An 18,848-nucleotide genomic window follows, 5' to 3' on the forward strand; every position below is an offset into this window, starting at 1 on the left:
TATTCTGAGATGAGAAATCCCATTATTCCTGCTTGACTGGTTTCACCTGTCAGTGAATAATTTCCTGGTAATCATCAGCAGGAAACGGGAGATGGCTGCCAGATTGAAACATCAGGCTCTGTGTTGATAACATAAAAGAACATACAGGGAGGCTTTCACCACGAATCAGAGGAGGAGGGAAGGAACATTCTCCACCACATTCATTTAGCTCCTTTAATTTTAATTTCAAGTCATGGCGGCTGTCCTGTATGAGCCCTAGTCTACATAAACCTGTTAGCTAGTTAGTCAAGTGAATCAACAGCTACACCTACACAAGAAATGTGCTGCCAGCTGATTTTGGCAATGCAGCTCATTTGTTTTCCCAAGTTAGGCAGATTTTCCACCTTAAGCATAAACCATGACTCAAATCTGCTCTCATTTTGAAACATTTTCTTAAAAAAGAAGAAAAAAAAAACGACACCATTTCTTTGTGTTACTCTACCTAAAATCAAAATGTTTGCATGTCGTTTTTGCTCAGTGCCGCCCTGCCGTGGCAGTGATTTGGCAAAGTGGCAAGAAGTCAAATAGGCAAAGGCTAATGCAAACAGTTTTTTAAGAGCAAACATGGTACTGGTCAAGGTCAGGCAGTCAACAACCAGAGCTGCCCCTTTAAATGTCAGTTGTCTAGGAAACAGCTGCAGAAATGGAGTATTTGGACAGTGGCTAAGCCTCCGTTTAGCGACGCCCAAGAACAACAGCGTGCCGAGCCAATGTCACCCTGTGGAGCCACTCAGCTCCACGGAAAGCTGCCATTCGAGCAAACTGGGATCTGCAAAACCATAAAAAGGAGAGAAGTCATTTGATGGTATAATCCACATTTGAAGTATGTGGATATGTTATGAAGTATGACTCATAACAGATGTGAAAAATTAAAAATCATGCCGAGATAGATTGAAAAACAACTGGCTGCAACAGGTTTAGATCAATTAAATTTTTAATAGCATTTTTTTTTAAGAACCACCATCACCTAAAATCCACTAATCCACCTATCAGTTTGATTTTATCCTGAAAGATGAAGTGCAGCATTTACGGCGATAAAGGAGAAGTACATTCTGGTGACCTCGCCCTGAAATACCAGCACAAAACCAGAATCACGGAGCAGAGTTTCTCACTGCGTCTTGCTTCGGAAACTCTATTCACTACTGCCCCCTGCTGTGACCAAAGGCCAATCTGGGCATTAATGGATCAAAAATGACAAACACTTTGACCTGACATGATGGATGTTATTCTCTCCTTAAATTTACTTGAGCTGGGAGACAATTTCCTCATGTTTTAGGAGCAAAACTTGAGGAAAAATAGGAACTTTGTCATCAGTGACAGAAATGTGAGACAGTAAAGAAAGTCAATTTAAAGCTGACAGAAAGGAGAAAGCTCATATCGACTGAATATATTATGAGACGCTACATCAAATACCTCTTTTGCTTTTATAGAAGCAGCTAGAAAAAAATGCAAATAATCAGAAATCTGTAAAAAAATAAAAGCACAAAAAGCTTCACTTCATGAAAGTCAAGTAGGTTTTTAGGCAAGGCTTTCGTTTATTATTTGATTTCTGGGGGAAAATCTGTATTGTGAACAACCATTTCTGTCTTTTAGTTTCAAAAAGCTGCAAGTTTATCTCTAGCATAAATCATGTTTACACAAATGAGGTTGTTCATTTTAATCAATGTTTACCTTTTTTAATCTACATCTATTTTTTTTTTAAATATATCCAAATTAAATACTTTATTATGGTCGGAGTGATATAACAGCCTTAATCTAGTTTTACAGCAATAAATGTATATTTTATTTCCATATAGTCCCCACACACTTAAATGAAGTTATTCTTAGCAGTATATCTTTACAAAAGGTAGCATTTTATATTTTAGAGAGACCAGCTATAAAACACCAAATAGATAAAAAAAAGTTATATAATTAATTAGTCGGTAATTAGTATGATATGATAAAATTATTAATTGTTTTACTAGTAGTTCACTTGATGAATAGCTCTACTTTCTATTAAACATGTTTTATTTTCCAGTCTTGAAATCCATGTTCTCTTGTCTTTCCTATTTTGAGAAATGGTTAAAAGAAATTGGGCTTTGTGTAACAACATACTGACAGTCAATGGAAACAGGAAGTAACTGAATAAACATTTCAAAATTATATATATAAAAAAAGAAATCAGCATTTAGGTTAAAATATGCTGCAGTTAAATTCTTTTTAATAAAGTTGCTAGAGGAGTAGAAATTTGTGGCAATGGAGATTATGTAAATATTTTCAAATATGGTATTTTATGTTCCAAGTCAAACTAAAGGTTGCATTTTCCTCCATTTTGAGTGAGCGCATGCGACTGCAACAAATGATTGATTCATTCTGGGGCTTTTTATGCCCGTTTTCCAGTGGTGCCAATTAGTTTTGAGGTTATAAAATAAATGATGGAGAGCGATTTCACACATTTGATGCCGAGGATACATTTAGTGATCGTAAGACGGAGAATCACATCCCTGCAGCTGCTTTCTTAAGTTTAACATTCTCTGTGTAATTCAGATTTCCATTTGTCTATCCAAGTTGACATCAAGGACATCCTCTGATCTCTGTGGTTTAGGCAAGTAGCTGGCATTGTCAGTTTCATAACTCATGAGCTGCGATGACATATATACATGTCAGCAGTTCTGCAAACAGATCTGCATTTATTTACAGCAGCTACATCTGTCTTTCCTCCCTGCAGCCTCTTCCACATTCTTCTATCGCAGCATTTAAGCAGGGAAAAAAGAAGAGAGCAGTTCAAACATGTCAGACAGATTTTTTTTTATTTGGATCCTCTCTGTGTCATGTTTCTTTGCATCAAGTGTCAGCTCCTCTTGAGCACAGAGTGACCTAGCTCCACTTCTCCACTCTCAGCTGATTAATTAGGGCCAGGGAGACGTGGATCCAGAGAGACAGATCAGATCCTTGAAACTCTTTGGCATGTCTTTGTGCTGGTGTTGCTGAACTGTGGAGGCAAGATAGCCGGTGGGCACGACTTGAATGGGGACCTTTCAAATCCAATCGCGTGGTGTCGGTCCCCATCCCGGCCCCGCTATCAGAGCAGATAACGTGCTCCACTAAAGGTTACGACTCACTATGACATTTCTCTTGAGACCAAGTAAATCCAGATTGCTGAGGACTAATCTTAATTCGTGTAAGAGCGCATTTGTTTGAATTTGTACCTCCTGTGCAGCGACATGAAGGCACCTCATTTCTTTTCCTTTATAATAAAACTTAACTAAGTGAACAGATACAGGTGAGAAATAAAAACAAGAGGAGACAATTACTATTTACTTTAAATGATTATTATCAATAAAACGTCAATTTGTGCTTTAAATGCATCTCTTTGTGTCTGCAGCCAATTGTCTTAAAATAATTACTCCAACGGTGTATTTAGCATTACCAAAGTTTTAAGTTTTTTTCTGCGCTTTGAGAAAACCTGTCCAGTATTTTCACTATAAGTGTGCCAACAAAGTAAAATTTTTACGGCAACCTATTCAATACACTACTGACTGACTAACAACGTCACGGTTTTGGTTATTTTTAGAAACATTTGAAAATATCCTTACCGCTAATGAAGTGATGAGAACTCCGTTGTTGATTAGCTAGCCACACTCGTCGATGCTTCGTAGCAAAGTTTGCTCACCTTCACAGAAGTTAATGACAACTTCTCTTTACTGTTTTGTCGCCTTTGTGTTTACTTCCTTGAGTCCAACAGTATCCAAGCATCGCGGTTTTCTTCCGTCCGATCAATGAAGTGGAAAGCAGCCGTAGGGTCAACATGGCGGCAGAGCATCCGGATGTAGGAGTGACGTCTTCTTCTTCTTTAGATTTTAACGGCAGCTTGCATCCATTATTGTTGCACTACTGCCATCTGTTGGACCCTAATACTTACTCCTCAAATTCTCCTAATGAGCCCGGTATTTTTAAAAATTCAAAATATCTTCACTTTTCCTTCATTGCTATTTAAAATTCGCAAACACATTCTCAAATTTCAATTCCCAATTAAAGCCCATTTCCATATTCAGTAATCTTCTTTGATTCACACATTTCCTACAGAAAAACATGCTCCATGTTTCTACAGTATCACACCAATTACATTGCCAGGAAGATGTTTCCCCGTCTTAAAAAGAGTACCATTCAAAAAACTGGCTATTATTCTATATATAATTATCTCCTCCCTCCTGTTTATTCCTCTAATCCTTACAACATCAAGTATTTTGTATCCTATATAAATGCCTTCCATTTATTTCATTATTCCTCCTAATTTTGCATAACGTCTTACTTTCTTTTTTAGATAACTTTATTGGCATATCAATATCTTCTTTTTTAACATTAGCCAACCTATCTGCTCTTTCATTTCCCAAAATGCCTACATGAGCAGGAGTCCAGAATAATATTACATTTTTGTTTTGTTCCCATAGTCTGTGATGAATAGCCATAACCTGATACAATATATTTTGATGATTATTTGTACTTCCCTTTTCAATACTCAACAATGCTGAACGTGGAACGATCCATTCTTGGAGAATACTATTAGCGCTTTGTGGAAACGGTGAGATGGCTGATCAAAGCAACCAATCAATTAAGTTAATTGATTGGTTGTTATGTTATTCCGACAATGAGATCCTGCCATTCAATGTTATAATAAAATGAAAAATATCCCTAATATCATGTTTTCATGTCCAAAGTACTCAGGCAAAACAGTCTCAAAGGTTGCAAACCCACCATTGTTGTCATATTCTGTTTCATTGATTGTTTGAAGTGAAGAAATTATAATTGCACTTGTCCTCTGAAATGTCCAAACCATCAGTTTTTTACAGAAAGTTTACCTTTTGGGTATAGAAATTAAACAGAAAATAACTAATAATCAATCATTTAAAAAAAATTGTCATAAAATTTGTTTTAATAAATCGTTCCTTAAAATATTAATATTTCAAAGATATTTTTACTTATCTCCTTCGTTCTTGCTAAACTTGATGTTCTGAACTTTTGGCATTCAGACTTGGTCCAGAAAAAATTACAAATCATCATTGGTCCTCAACAATAGATTAGATCTGATATCCAATTAGCAGTTCCCCCGCTGACTTGACCAGTTTGACAATCTTTGAGCAGCAGCAGTCTCTGCTCTCTAACAAAAGCATTTTTCTTCTGAGATCCACTTCATTACCCACACTAATATGAAGCAAAATGTTTATTCAAATGAGCTCAGATCAAATCCGGTAAAATGAACGAGAAAAAGGCTAAAATGAATTACGCTTGAAGAGAAAAATACATCGGAAATAATTACAAACTAAAGGAGGATCATGGATTTTTAAAAGTCATTTTCTCATTATAATACTTTTATTTATTGTCATCAGCCAACTGTGCTCAATGTCATCAATGTGTATTCAAGGAAGCAGACCATATTTAAGATTCATTGAGATAAATTTGACATCAGCAGGCATTTTGGGCCACCTGCTTGGAAACATAGTATACTTTTTGAGGTTTAATTTCCCTCTTCTTTCACTGACTTTTAGGGAAAATAATTTTCCAACTAGATGTGAACTTCATTGTGTGACTCTGCTTGAAGGAAGCTTAACAGTAATGTTTCTTTTTGGTCCTAAATGGAGACACTTTTCAGGTCTGACGTGGTTTTGCAGGACTGTGGTTGAGTGCAGTCATCTCATGATAAGCCGCATGTGACAGTCTGTCAGGTCTCATCAGGAGGATTCAGACAAGGAGTCAAATGTACAACAGAAATAAAAACCATGGATTAGACCCCACAACCGCTGTTTATCCCTATCATCTTGTACTTTCCTTTAATTGAAGGTTGAATGCCCAGATCACCATGAGTCCATCAGCATCCACCCATGCTTACAGGATGTGGTGTAGCTGTGATTGCAACTGTGGGGAAAAAAGAAAAAAAGGGAAAATTACAGGGTTGTGTCCCGTAACAAGCAGGATGTTGTGACCTCTGTGCAAATACATTTTTCAGTCTTTACATTTAATGTCGCTGATCCACTACTCTGATTTGATTTACATGAGATGGATGTTATTAAAAGGTAATTCCAAGGCTGTTTTCCTTCAATTTACATGCTTTTTTTTTCACAAACAAGATTTTACAAGATTAAATGCAAAAATCCATTAGCGTTTTTTTGGGGGGGGAATAAAAAGCCGTTCTCATCAGCAGCTTAAAATCAAAGGTCAAATTTAGAATGCTAATTGAAAACGTGAGTAGCACTGGTCTGAATATACTTATAATAACATATTTTATTGTATGTTTAAAGGGGACATACTATGTAAATCCACATTTTGCATTTTTTTTTACACCCATTTAGGTCTAAAACTCTTATAAAAATAGCCCAAACGCTTAAAAGAAAACAAACACTCAAATCATTTTCTGGTAATAAATGAATGTTTTTGGTGTCTGGAAAATTAGTTGTTTCACAAACTTCACACTTCTTAAGACACATTCAACGGGATTTGTGCCGTTACCTAGCAACCCCAGCTAAACCCATTCCCGTTACCTAGCAACCCAAGAAAAATGGTTTTATTGCTGCTGAAAAAGAAAGGTTTTGTTGTTGACTTACCATGCAGAAAGCACTTGATGCATTCAAATTGATTGCGCAGGAGGCTCCACTTCTGCTTTTCAAAGACATACAATGATATAATTGTGCATTTGTTTGCAGGCAGTTTGAGTTTAAACGTTGAGTTGGGGGGACCAACTCAACTAACAATAGATCTGCTAGCAATAGGCAGTCTAAAGCATGAGTTAATCTGTTTAAAAATAGCTTTTTTTTCTCATTTCTTATTGTTTCTGAACTGTCCACGATGTGTGATGGAGCCTCTACCCTTCCAGCCGTCTCCCCCTCCTGGAGCGCATAGCTTTCGTCTACATCAGGGGTCCCCAAAATCGGTCCTCGAGGGCCGGTGTTCTGACTAACAGTGCTACCTCGTCAGATTTTACTACCGTAGCACGGATAGATAGCTAAGACTATCTGTCAGTGCTACTTGTCCAAAACTCCTCACATTATGTTTACAAACATAAAACTATAGCGGGTTGTGTTAATGTTAAATATATTGGATAACATTGAGTGACGGGACTGCAGTGGAAGCTTAGGAGTTATGCTTAGCTTAGCATTGGAACAATTTATATACCACAAGAAGATCACTTCCTTCATCTGAATAGCCTACCCACTTAAAATGAAAAGCTATAGATGTATGCACTAATCATTTTATTAGGATATCCTACCTGTTAAAAATATTTTAATACAGAGGCGTTCGTAAGAATAAAACTGTATCAGACAGGGGAATTGGAATTAAATTAAAGACAAATACAGACCACCGCAACTCATTTTTGAGCATGAATTCGTTGTATGTCAGACTTTATCAACTGCAGTGCAGCCACAATGTCTCCACTGAACTGCGCAGGTCATTGTGCTCCTGAAATGATAGTCCATCTTAAACAAATAGTTCAGACTCTTCATTGGTGTTCTGGTTCTCAAAGTGTAATGGTTTTGTATCTTCCAAAGCTGTATCACAGGTGTTCACATGTGTAGAGTCTTCATTGGTGTTCTGTTGGCTTTCCGTATTGTCTGGTTCAGAACTTTCCAAAACAGGATTACAAGGACGTGCCTGTATGAATATTGGACAACACTTGCCTCTTAAAGGATTACTCATTTTGTAGAGAGTCCAAGAAATGTTCTCTGTACTTTGTACTGGCAATTGTTCCAGACACTCCACTGGTCTCACGGGTGAGTTTTCAGGTCCTGGGAACCTGAAAACTCTTCCTGAAACAACTCTGGGGTTTCATTTTCACTGATGGAAGGTTGAGTTTTGTCCTGGTCTTCAGTGGTGACAGACTCCAAAACAAGATCACATGGAACCACATCTGAAGGGGCTTCACTTGCATCTTGGCTTTCCAGGTTTGTTAGTCCTGACTCAAAGGCCGGTCCTGACTCAAAGGCTGGTCCTGACTCAGAGGCCGGTCCTGACTCAGAGGCCGGTCCTGACTCAAAGGCCAGTCCTTATTCAGAGGCCAGTTCTGCCTCAGAAGCCGGTCCTGACTCAGAGGCTGGCTCGATGTTTGGTCCACTCTTATAGGGTTCTAGAGTCTGAATCATCTGCAAAACAGAAAACATGTTTCATGCACTTCCATGCCTTTTGAAGATAGTTTTATCGAAGTTTAATTTTTGTGGGACGTGGCAGGGTTCTTTTGAAACCCTGTATAATGTTGTAAAACAACTCTGGGGTTTCATCTAGCCTGATAGGAGATTGACTTTTGTCAAACTCCAAAACAGGATCACAAGGAACCACATCAGGAGGGGCTTCACTTGCATATTGGCTTTCCGGGTTTGTTAGTCCTGACTCAAAGGCTGGTCCTGACTCAGAGGCCAGTTCTGACTCAGAGGCTGGTCCTGACTCAGAGGCCAGACCTGACTCAGAGGCTGGTTCAATACTTGATCCACTCTTACAGGGTCTGAAACTACCGTTTTTTTTACCCATCTAGGCCCCCTCTTATTATTTTCCCCAGGTTCAACGGTCGTGTCTTTCCCCCGAACCCACCACCGTCTCTCCTACGTTCCTCTGTCTCCTGGACTAATTGTCAAACCCAAAACTTAGCAGGTATAAACTGGACATGGAAACTATATTTACCGAAGCTAAATGACCACCTGAATTCATGTTAATAACTGGGACATCAAATTATCTTTAGAAAATAAGACAACCGTAGCCTGACATTTTGAAAAAGCACAATTACGACAAGCAGCGTTAGGCGGTGAACAGTTAGCTTTCACTCACCCATTTTAATTTTGAAAGAAAAAAAAAAAAGATCACATGACCGACACCGAAAGCTTGGTCAAGAAAAACTCTCACAGCAGAAGTTAACTGTCAGACATACAGGTGTTTAAGGGAGCTGTGTGGCAACTATTTTTTTAAGATGGTCAAACGAAAGCCAGATAGAAAGTGGAACTCATCATGAGGTAACGACATAAATGGACGCTACTCTGAGTTGGGTAAAAAAATTAAAAAATAAAAAATAATACAACGATTGCGTTTTACTTTTACAAGCATTTTAAAATAATATATAACTTGTTTGTCAAAATTAGACTCCAAAATAGTTTATTATATACTCCCGAGGTCAAACATCAACAAACTACAACTTTTTCAAAACAGTGTACTGTGGCGGATACGACCTATATATAGCCTATCATACCCGAATGTATATGGCAAGCCGTTTTAACATAAATTCGGTTTCGTCTGACTATCTGTAATTACATTCTAGATATCTAAAATTGCATTTTGACTAGACAAAACTACATTTTGACTATCCGGAATGGTAATTTAAGATATCTGTATTTACATTCTGACTAGGAAGAATAATAATTCAAGATATCTTCAATTTCATTTTGACTAGTCAAAATTCCTTTCAAGATATCTCATATGACGTCATCGGATTCGTCATTAGAAGGGTCACACATCCGTAATTATAATTTAAGATATCTCGAACGTAATTATGACTAGTCAGAATTACAATTTTAGATATCTGAATTAAGAGATTGCGTGTAAGCCCCTCTTTGGCTGTACTGAGCTGTCCAAACAATTGCCTGAACAAATTCAATGGCGCTGGCAGTTTTGGACAAAATTGTAAGAAAATGCCACAATATAGAAAGAGCTCTTCAGTATGGGATATGCGGAGGCGTGATTTTATTGTATTGATATTAATATTCCGCAGCCGGGCCAGTTCAAGTAATAACCAGATGTAGTTTTATACTGTGGTAAAGCTATCTGCCTTTTCGGAAATTATAGTAAAGCCAGCCAGCTCTTGATTTTGACATACTACACTACACCCATCCTTTAGCTCCTCTGAAAATAAAAGCGCACCCCGGTTCATGTCTGATTCACACTTTAAGTTGCTTTCCAGCGTCTATAAAAGTTGAAAGCTTTGTGTTCATGCATTTGTAACAGGAAATTATGTATATCAAAATAAATTTATACACAGTGTGAAATGCATAGTGTCACCTTTAGGAGATACAGGGACACCTGCAGAGGATAGACAGATATAGACAAACAGAAAAAAACAGATGTATAAAGTAAACATTATGCTAAGACCACCTAAAATATGATTCGATTTTAAAATATGATTCTATTTTAGGTGGTCGAGGTAGACCAGTTATTCATATTATAAAAGAGCAGATCGACTTTCTTTTGGCCCAAGGTGGGGCTTTGTGGTCCATGGTGGCATCAATGGATGTTCTCGCTTAGTTACCTACTTGAACTGCAGCACAGACAATCACATCTCAACAGTGCTATTTCATTTTCTCAAGGCAATAGGCCTCTATGGTTTACCTTCTAGAGTGAGGTCAGACCATAGTGGAGAAAATGTGGCACTGGTGATGAACGTCGGAGTCATCTAACTGGGGAATCCATCCATAATCAGAGTTGAGCGTCTTTGGAGGGATGTGGTTTTACATGTTCTGGAACCATTTTATAGCACATTTTATAATCTTAAAGATTCAGCCCTCTTGGATCCCAGCAATGATGTGCACAAACTTTCTCTTCACATAGTTTTTCTTCCTGAGAGTCAAAGCCGACTGGAACAATTCAGAAAGGCGTGGAACCACCATTCCTTGCATACAGAAAACAATAAAACACCAACAGAAATCTGCACTGAACGGATGTTGGCAAACAGCACAGCAACTAACAACGTGTTTGGTGAAACTTCCAGCTAATCAGAGACTCTGCAACAGCATGGCCTTTGGCCACTACCAACCACTGTTGCTGAAGAGGTTCCTAGCGTAGTTGTAGAACCACCTTGGACCAGGCTCAGTCGGCACCGACCTCAGTCATTTAATCTTGCAGTCAATCATATTTCAGATCTGAAGGAGAAATACCAGGCCTGTTGTGCAGAAACTGCAAATGCTTTATTGATTTAAGTACATGTCACAGAACATTTGATCAAATGCATTGTTCTAAAGCTACAATTACTACAAATAAAACTCAGAATTGACATGAGTAGGTAACCTTTCAGATTTAATTATAAATGTTAAGGTGTTTAAAGATATAACAAATTAATTACACATTCTGGAGAGCAATTGAGCAGTGTTCATTACCAGAGTAGACCTTTTGATTTGCAGTGTGGCTTAAATGTACACCTTTAAATTGTGAAACCAAAAAGTGGTTAAAAAGACTCCTATTCTTTGCAAAAAAAAAGAGAAGCCAATATTGTATTTACATTCCAATATTTCGGCCATTACATTACCTTTACTATAACTTGCTTTAAAATACTTAACTTTTCAAAACATTCCAACTCTATTTTAAAAGAAATGCTTATTACAGTTATTAGCTGATTATGCAACACCAAAGGTAGGTCCCTGCAGCACCCCGTCTGTCATGTACTTTGTGAAAGACTCATAGTCTGGGTGTACAGGAAGGCAGAGTACTATCAGGCAAGTATTTGCTTCTGGGAAGACTCTGTTAGCCTCATGGAGGAATTCAATTTGTGGACGATGGGGAAAGCCCAGTGGAGGTACAGTGGATGCTCCAGAAACAAACTCCAGTATCATTCCAAGGGTAATGGGACTGCATTCTCCTTCTGAAAGAAAATGTTGAAATTATGACCTTTGTAATAAAGTATCCAGTGTGTACTCTTAAAGACATGGAAGAAAATGTGTCAAATGTCTGTCCTTGTTCCTCCTCAATCTTGTTATATTGGTGATGACATTACATTTCTTGTAAGTAAATATAAATCAAAACATTTTGAAGACAAACCATGACTAAGCATGATCATTGTAAATAGTATGTAAAAGTATGCATTTATGCAACAAATTACCCAATATACTGTATATTCACTGGTAAAAGACAGACAATTTGTTATGGCAGCTTAACAAAACAACATTACAGGAAAGAGACTTTTCTAGTAATTTAACAGTTTTTGGTGTCACTAGTCATTTAAAAAGTTTGCCTTTACACTCAAACTATGATTACTTGTTCTTGGACAGTGGTGATAAGTCGGTCACTTGATGGTTCTTTCAATTGCCTAAAACATGAGAACTAAAGCTAAACTAAAATGTGAGTATAGCGACAACAAATTATGATAACTAAAATGTTAACTCACATTTTCTTGGTCTGCTAAAAAAGACTCTTCATACTCTTCGTCTTGCTGGGACCACAGAGATCGCCAATCTAGAAGTGTACAGCACAGAGATTGTTAAAGTCAACATCAGAAATAAGTTATAAAACAAAAATGCATATATTGTTTTTTAAATTAATGACCTGCTCTTCCTCCAAATGTTGTCTGTTGGTACTCTCTCAACCTCTGGAGAGACATCCTGTACTTCTGGTGCAGTTGAGGGTTCTGCAAACAAACTCCTGGACATTGCTGAGGTTGACAGGTTTCCTAGACATGGCCAAGACATTTCAAATTATAGTGGAAGATATTACTTTGGATGTACCACACTACATAAAATTATTTTTGTGTAAAAAACAATCATACGTGTGACACATCTGCTCGTGGCAAAATGTAGGATCTGCTTTTGCCAACCTTTTCCTTCAGCTCCCTTACAGAATTCACTTGTAATTTTTTTTTTTACCTTTCGTCCTTTTCCAGCTCTTGCCAGTTCAAAGCCAACCAGATTTAGGCTGATGTGTGGGTAGCTTTGACACACAAAGTTGTTCAGTTCAGACAAGCTCCAATTCAGGTTAATTTTGGAGCTCCTGGTTTCTGTCCCCTCATGCACAGGCCTGAATAATCAACAGTGTCAGTGACAAAGCAATGTTAAACACAATAACAAAGAACACAAAGCCATTTAAGTTTAAACTCATCAGCCCGCCAGATGACTCTGGTGAAAGAGTAAAATTATCATGAAGTGGTGAATTAAACCCATGTTAAAAGCAAGCAGCCGAGCTGCAATGAACACAACAGAATCACACCATTGATCCATCATAGATGCTAACTGATATTCTATAACATGAGGTGTGCTAACTGGGGTTGCCACCTTTCATAAGTTTCAAGAAGAAACGCCCATTGTGGCTTCTCATGTAGATTATGAAAATTGTGAAATTAAAATATGAAAGCCAATAATTTCATTTATCCTAATGAACAGACTGCTATGGACTGGCTACCTGTCCAGGTGTACCCCGCCTCTCGCCCGCTGCTGGTGCGAGATAGGAACAAATCATATACACTACAAATCGCTTTCCATATCGCTTCGGGACGTAAAATTTATTTGCCAAAATACCGGACTATTCCGTATCTTGTAGACAATTCCATATTTTATAGGGCGGATGGCAACTCCAGTGCTAACTAAATAGGCTACTTAAATTTTCCCAATAAATATTTAATTATTCCACTAGCACGAAGCTACACGTGGCTTGTTATATGAACCGATAACTGAACATCCACTTACCTTGACTTCTCTGCACTTGACGTCGAAAAAGTCTTCTTGTTGCAAAGAATAAATTATTCTCTGCAACATGTATTTCTTAATTCATGTCAAGCACGAGTTGCAGCGCTGAATATTGTTAAAAACACGAACATTTGAGCTGGACTGATCTGACACTGTGGACCACTGAATAGCATAATCAAGTAGCCGAAGGCTAGAATGCCTTAGAATATCCGCCAAAATGTTACGTAAATCTGTGACGTTTTGACTAGACAGAATGCTAATTCAAGATATCAGTAATGTCATTTTGACTAGTCAGAATGTCAATTTAAGATATCTTAAATGGAAAAGCTGAATAATTCAAGATATCTCAAATTCATTTAGAGATATCTTAAAAGGAATTTTGACTAGTCAAAATTACAATTCAAGATATCTTAAATTTAGTTTTGTCTAGTCATTATTTGCATTTAAGATATCTATAATTTAGTTTTCACTAGTCAAAACTACATTTCTCCTATCCAAAAATACATTTAAGATATCTTGAATTATGGTGTAATTTGAGATATCTTTAATTAGAATTATGACTAGTCAAAACTAAAATTGAGATATCTTTAATTTACTTTATGACTAGTCGTAATTTAATTGTAGATATCTGAAATGTGTATTTCAGATAGTCAGTAATTCATTGTAGATATCTTGAATTGAAGTCTCCATACAACTGAATGGTAAATCTGACGTCATTTCGACTAGTCAGAATGTAATTAGAGATATCTCAAATAGGTATTTTGACTAGTCAAAATATAATTAGAGATATCTTAAATCGCTAAAACGTCTAGTCATAATACAATTTGAGATATCTGGAATGTAAGGGCGGCAAAACCGAATTTATGTTAAAACGGCTTGCCATAGAATGTATACTCTTATGGTGAAGGGGAGAAAGTTAGAAGACAGCAACGGTTGTCCTACGTTCTATTTTAGGTTTCGATTGGAAGACATTGGAAATAAAACAAGACTCGAATTATATTTTTTCGTCTTTTTCTGCTGACTTCCACAATGGTGACCCCGAACATCTGTGAACATCTGAACATGTTTTTTTAACGAGAACTCACCAGATGCTGCCGCCGCCGCTTCTCCGCCAGCTGTGGTTTCGGACCCAGTTTCTTGCCAGGCGGCCGTTACTCCAACTGCCGCTTCTGTTTTTGCTGCCGTTATTAAGCTTCCAGAGTTCTGGCAGAACGATCCAGAACCATGGTTCCAGCATGTGGAAGCCCAGTCCCATCTTCGGGGGATAACAACAGAAGAGAGCAAGTTCTTCCATGTAGTTGCTGCTTTGGACTCCGTTTCCTCCCGCCGTCTGATGGGTCTGCTGAAGAGCCCACCAACCGCTAACAAGTACAGCGCGCTAAAGGTAGGGTGACCAGACGCCCCCGATTTCCGAGGACAGTCCCCGTTTTAGATGGCCTGTCCCCGATTTTAGCGTTTTATAAATGAGAGAGAGGGGAAAAAAGCTTCCTATAGATTGTTATTACGATAGCCGGAGACTCCGGGGAGTAGAAAGCGTGAGTGAGCGTGTTGCGCGCAACAACAGCAGTGACGGTAGCTACTGTTAACGTTACAGAGAAGAACAACAGCAGAGCCAATAACCAATAAAAATCAAGAATAGCAGCGCGCGCTGCCAGAAAAGACAAGCTGGAAGTGCTTGAGTTTTGACCAGCTTCGAAGGGGAGCTGACCTGATACGGTATGTGTGAATCAACGTGTTTTGTTGGAACTGGGCTAATCCTTGCCGTCATAAAGATTTGGTTCACAGCAAAATAAAACTAAGCTTTTCTTAACAAACACAAGACGAGAGCACAATGAACAGCTACAGAATTAGCCAGAATGAGAGAGAAATAGTAACAGGATGGTTAAAATAAACTCATTGTAAAGAAAGACGTTTTGGAATTAACTGGTGATCAGTGGGTTGTATTTTCAAAGCTAGATATGAGTTTGGGTATATTAAAGTTTCTCACAAAAAATGGAGTCACTCAGTGACAGGAAAACTGAATGAAGAAGAGCATTAAGTGAAACTGATGAGGATGGAGAGATTTTATTTTATTTTTTAATCTTTTTTGCTAAATATGGCATTTTTAACATTTCATCAGCTGATGAAAAATATTAATATTTATACTAAGATTTTACTTGGAAGAATCCAGCTCCTCATCTCAAAATAACCAAATTCCAAATCAATGAAAGCAAATCTAATTTTATTTCTTAAATTGTAAATTTTCAGTATGTCATCTATACATTCTAATGTTTTGGGGGGAGATTGAGATGATATTATGTCTCTGTTTTAGAATACTGGGAGACTGATAAAAGATGAGACAGGATAGAACTGAATGAATGAGGAAAACAGAAAAACTGACAAAACTGGAGAGAAATATGAAGAGTAAACATATTATTATTTAATTGTGTCTCATATGTTGTATTTTAAGTGTTTCTCTTTGTTATCACCTGTGGTCTTTCTCAGTTTTTCACATAATCTTTTCTGCTCTTATTCTATTCAGACCTCTATGATCATGTGGCTAATGGCTCTTCACACCTAGCAACGGTTGCTAAGCTGACAACTACATAGATGGAATCTGGTCTGGTATGATATCACAGAGTTTTATCTGAATTTCAGCCAACAATTCTTCCCTTCTGTTACTTTCTTTAAGAGAGACAGCTGGAGTTTGGTGAGAGATCGAGATAGTTTGCGATTTTAACGAAATAGTTATTCAATTGTCCTAGAGTTTGCTTTACTTACACATTGCAAATCCAAGACGCCATGAGCCACATAAAGAATCCACAGCCTCATGCATTCCCGGTTTTTTCCGGGGACATGATCGCACCGATGATTGAAGAGTTTTTTTGATCCATTTCATTGGAACAGACCCTGGATTTGGCCATGGGGAAGCCTGATTGTGGCACCAAGTCCTGCTTAAAGGAGCTGCTTTTAAACTTAATCGATGAATGTTGTACTTTTATTCTCTGCAATATCCCTAAGCAGGGCATCAGATCCCAAGAGGTGGACACGATTTTGGGCAATGTGCTGCTAACAGCATTTTCAGACACCCTTCAGATTACAGGGAAAGTTCATCCAAAGAGTTTTGACTGTTTCAACGAGTTATTCCTTAAATATGTCAAAGAATCGTTGAGATCTGTCTGCTCCACGCATGATCCAGCAACTTCTGCGGTCCACTACATGTCTTGGTCGGACGCAATGGATTCAATCCTTCCACATGCACTCTGACTGATAGAGGAACTGTTGGCATGTCGCTGTAAAGAACATCGTCAGACAGAATAAAAAGCTGCTGAAGACCAGCAAGAGAGAAAAGACATTCTTGAGAAATTAGACTCTGAGGTGGCAACAGACGAGATGTATGACAGCAGTCCTGTTTCTGAGAATGAGGAATCAGACTTGAAGATGGTGGTTGAATTCATTTTGGAGGAATTTTCAAAGATCACTAGTGTAAATGATTTGATCTCTGATGAGAGGAAACCAGACATAAAGATGGTGGATGAATTTATTACAGAGGAGGTTTCAGATCTGACAAAGGCAACTCCTCTTATATTGAAGGAAAAGGAGTTATGTCTGGAAATGATGGAAGAAACGACAGTTCCAACAGCAGAAAACGTAATTTCAGAGGAATCGACCCACTCAAAAGGCAGGCAGTTAGTTGATGCGGAGCAGGAGTCCGTGGTTACCACAAAGGTTGCTGAACCACTGCCAGTCGCAGAGAAGGAGGAGCAGCAGTCATCCATCATGCTGCTTGTTAATGCAGTTCTGATCAAGGCCATAACAAAATCAAAGATAACATGCAACTACAATCACCTCCAAGCCATCATAGAGAGGTTGTCTGAGAAAATCTGTGCCGAGGTCAAGATGCAAGAACTAAAGGACATTGAAAGTAGTCTGAACAATCTTAGCAAGGACATACTGAGAGCAGTCTCCAACCAATTAGGCTGCTCAAGAAAAGATGTTTTCCTACTGTTGGGTTTAAACAGTTCAACGGTAGAAGAGGCATTGATTTCCATTTGCAAAGAGAAAATAGTAAAACCAGCCAAAAAACCCAGCCTCATTAAACGTTTCTGGGCCTCAATATCCAAAACTCTTCCCAATAAATTGTAGAGGAATATAATTATATTAATAGTTAAAAATGGGATGTGCTGTGGTGGCGCAGGGGTTAAGCACAACCCACATAAGAAGGCCTTAGTCCTCAACGCGACCGTCATAGATTCGTGTCCCGCCTGGCGACCTTTGCCGCATGTCTTCCCCCTTCTCTTATTGTCCACTTTCCTGTCAATTAACTATCAAATAAAGGCCACTAGAGCCAAAATAAAAAAAAATAAAAAACAACTTAACAGTTAAAAATTATGTTGTTTGGTTGGATCGCACTAAGATATGTTGTAACCTAAAAGAAATATACTGTGGCAAATGGACTGGGTTAATCTGACCTAGAAGTCGGGAAGGAATTCAGATTTGGAGAGATGTGGAATAACAATCACTTAAGAGAGGAAAGATGTTAGTTTTAAGCTGTTGTGCAAGAAAGTTCTGGTACCCGACTTTCCCCTGCTGCCTGCGAAGGAGCTGGGCCGGAGCCCAAGACTGGGGAAAGAACCTGTTTGGACAGAAAAGGAATAAACAATTTTACTAACAGTTCATCTGAATTGGAGCAGATGTTGAGGTCAAGACTTCAACACAATTTGTTAGATACGGCAAGAGGCCGTGGGATTAGTGGTATGGCAAGAGGTCATGGGTTAAGTGGTACGGCAAGAGGTCGTGAGATTAGTAGTACAGTAAGAGGCCGTGAGATTAGTAGTACGGCAAGAGGTTGTGAGATTAGTAGTACGACAGGAGGCCGTGACGTTAGTAAGACGGCAAGAGGTCGTGAGATTAGTAGTACAGTAAGAGGCCGTGAGATTAGTAGTACGGCAAGAGGTTGTGAGATTAGTAGTACGACAGGAGGCCGTGACGTTAGTAAGACGGCAAGAGGTCGTGAGATTAGTAGTACAGTAAGAGGCCGTGAGATTAGTAGTACGGCAAGAGGTCGTGAGATTAGTAGTACGACAGGAGGCCGTGACGTTAGTAAGACGGCAAGAGGTCGTGAGATTAGTAGTACAGTAAGAGGCCGTGAGATTAGTAGTACAGTAAGAGGCCGTGAGATTAGTAGTACAGTAAGAGGTCGTGAGATTAGTAGTACAGTAAGAGGCCGTGAGATTAGTAGTACAGTAAGAGGTCGTGAGATTAGTAGTACGGCAAGAGGTCGTGAGATTAGTAGTACAGTAAGAGGTCGTGAGATTAGTAGTACGGCAGGAGGCCGTGACGTTAGTAAGACGGCAAGAGGTCGTGAGATTAGTAGTACAGTAAGAGGTCGTGAGATTAGTAGTACAGTAAGAGGCCGTGAGATTAGTAGTACAG

At 38.5% G+C, this 18,848-nt stretch overlaps 2 long non-coding RNA genes across 2 annotated transcripts; both read right to left on the minus strand.

Annotated features, from left to right (window-relative positions):
• Positions 1 to 575: 575 nt before the first annotated feature.
• On the minus strand, positions 576 to 3,889 carry LOC122833618. Its single transcript, XR_006370998.1, has 2 exons — positions 3,615 to 3,889; positions 576 to 808 (listed from the first exon to the last, which is right to left on the minus strand). It is a non-coding gene; the product is annotated as an uncharacterized LOC122833618 (long non-coding RNA).
• Positions 3,890 to 9,942: 6,053 nt separating this feature from the next.
• LOC122833620 lies at positions 9,943 to 13,381 on the minus strand. The gene is made up of 3 exons (XR_006371000.1): positions 12,301 to 13,381; positions 12,143 to 12,210; positions 9,943 to 11,620 (listed from the first exon to the last, which is right to left on the minus strand). It is a non-coding gene; the product is annotated as an uncharacterized LOC122833620 (long non-coding RNA).
• Positions 13,382 to 18,848: the final 5,467 nt, after the last annotated feature.

The sequence above is a fragment of the Gambusia affinis genome, linkage group LG07 (genome assembly GCF_019740435.1).
Source record: "Gambusia affinis linkage group LG07, SWU_Gaff_1.0, whole genome shotgun sequence".
Taxonomy (NCBI): Eukaryota; Metazoa; Chordata; class Actinopteri; order Cyprinodontiformes; family Poeciliidae; genus Gambusia; species Gambusia affinis.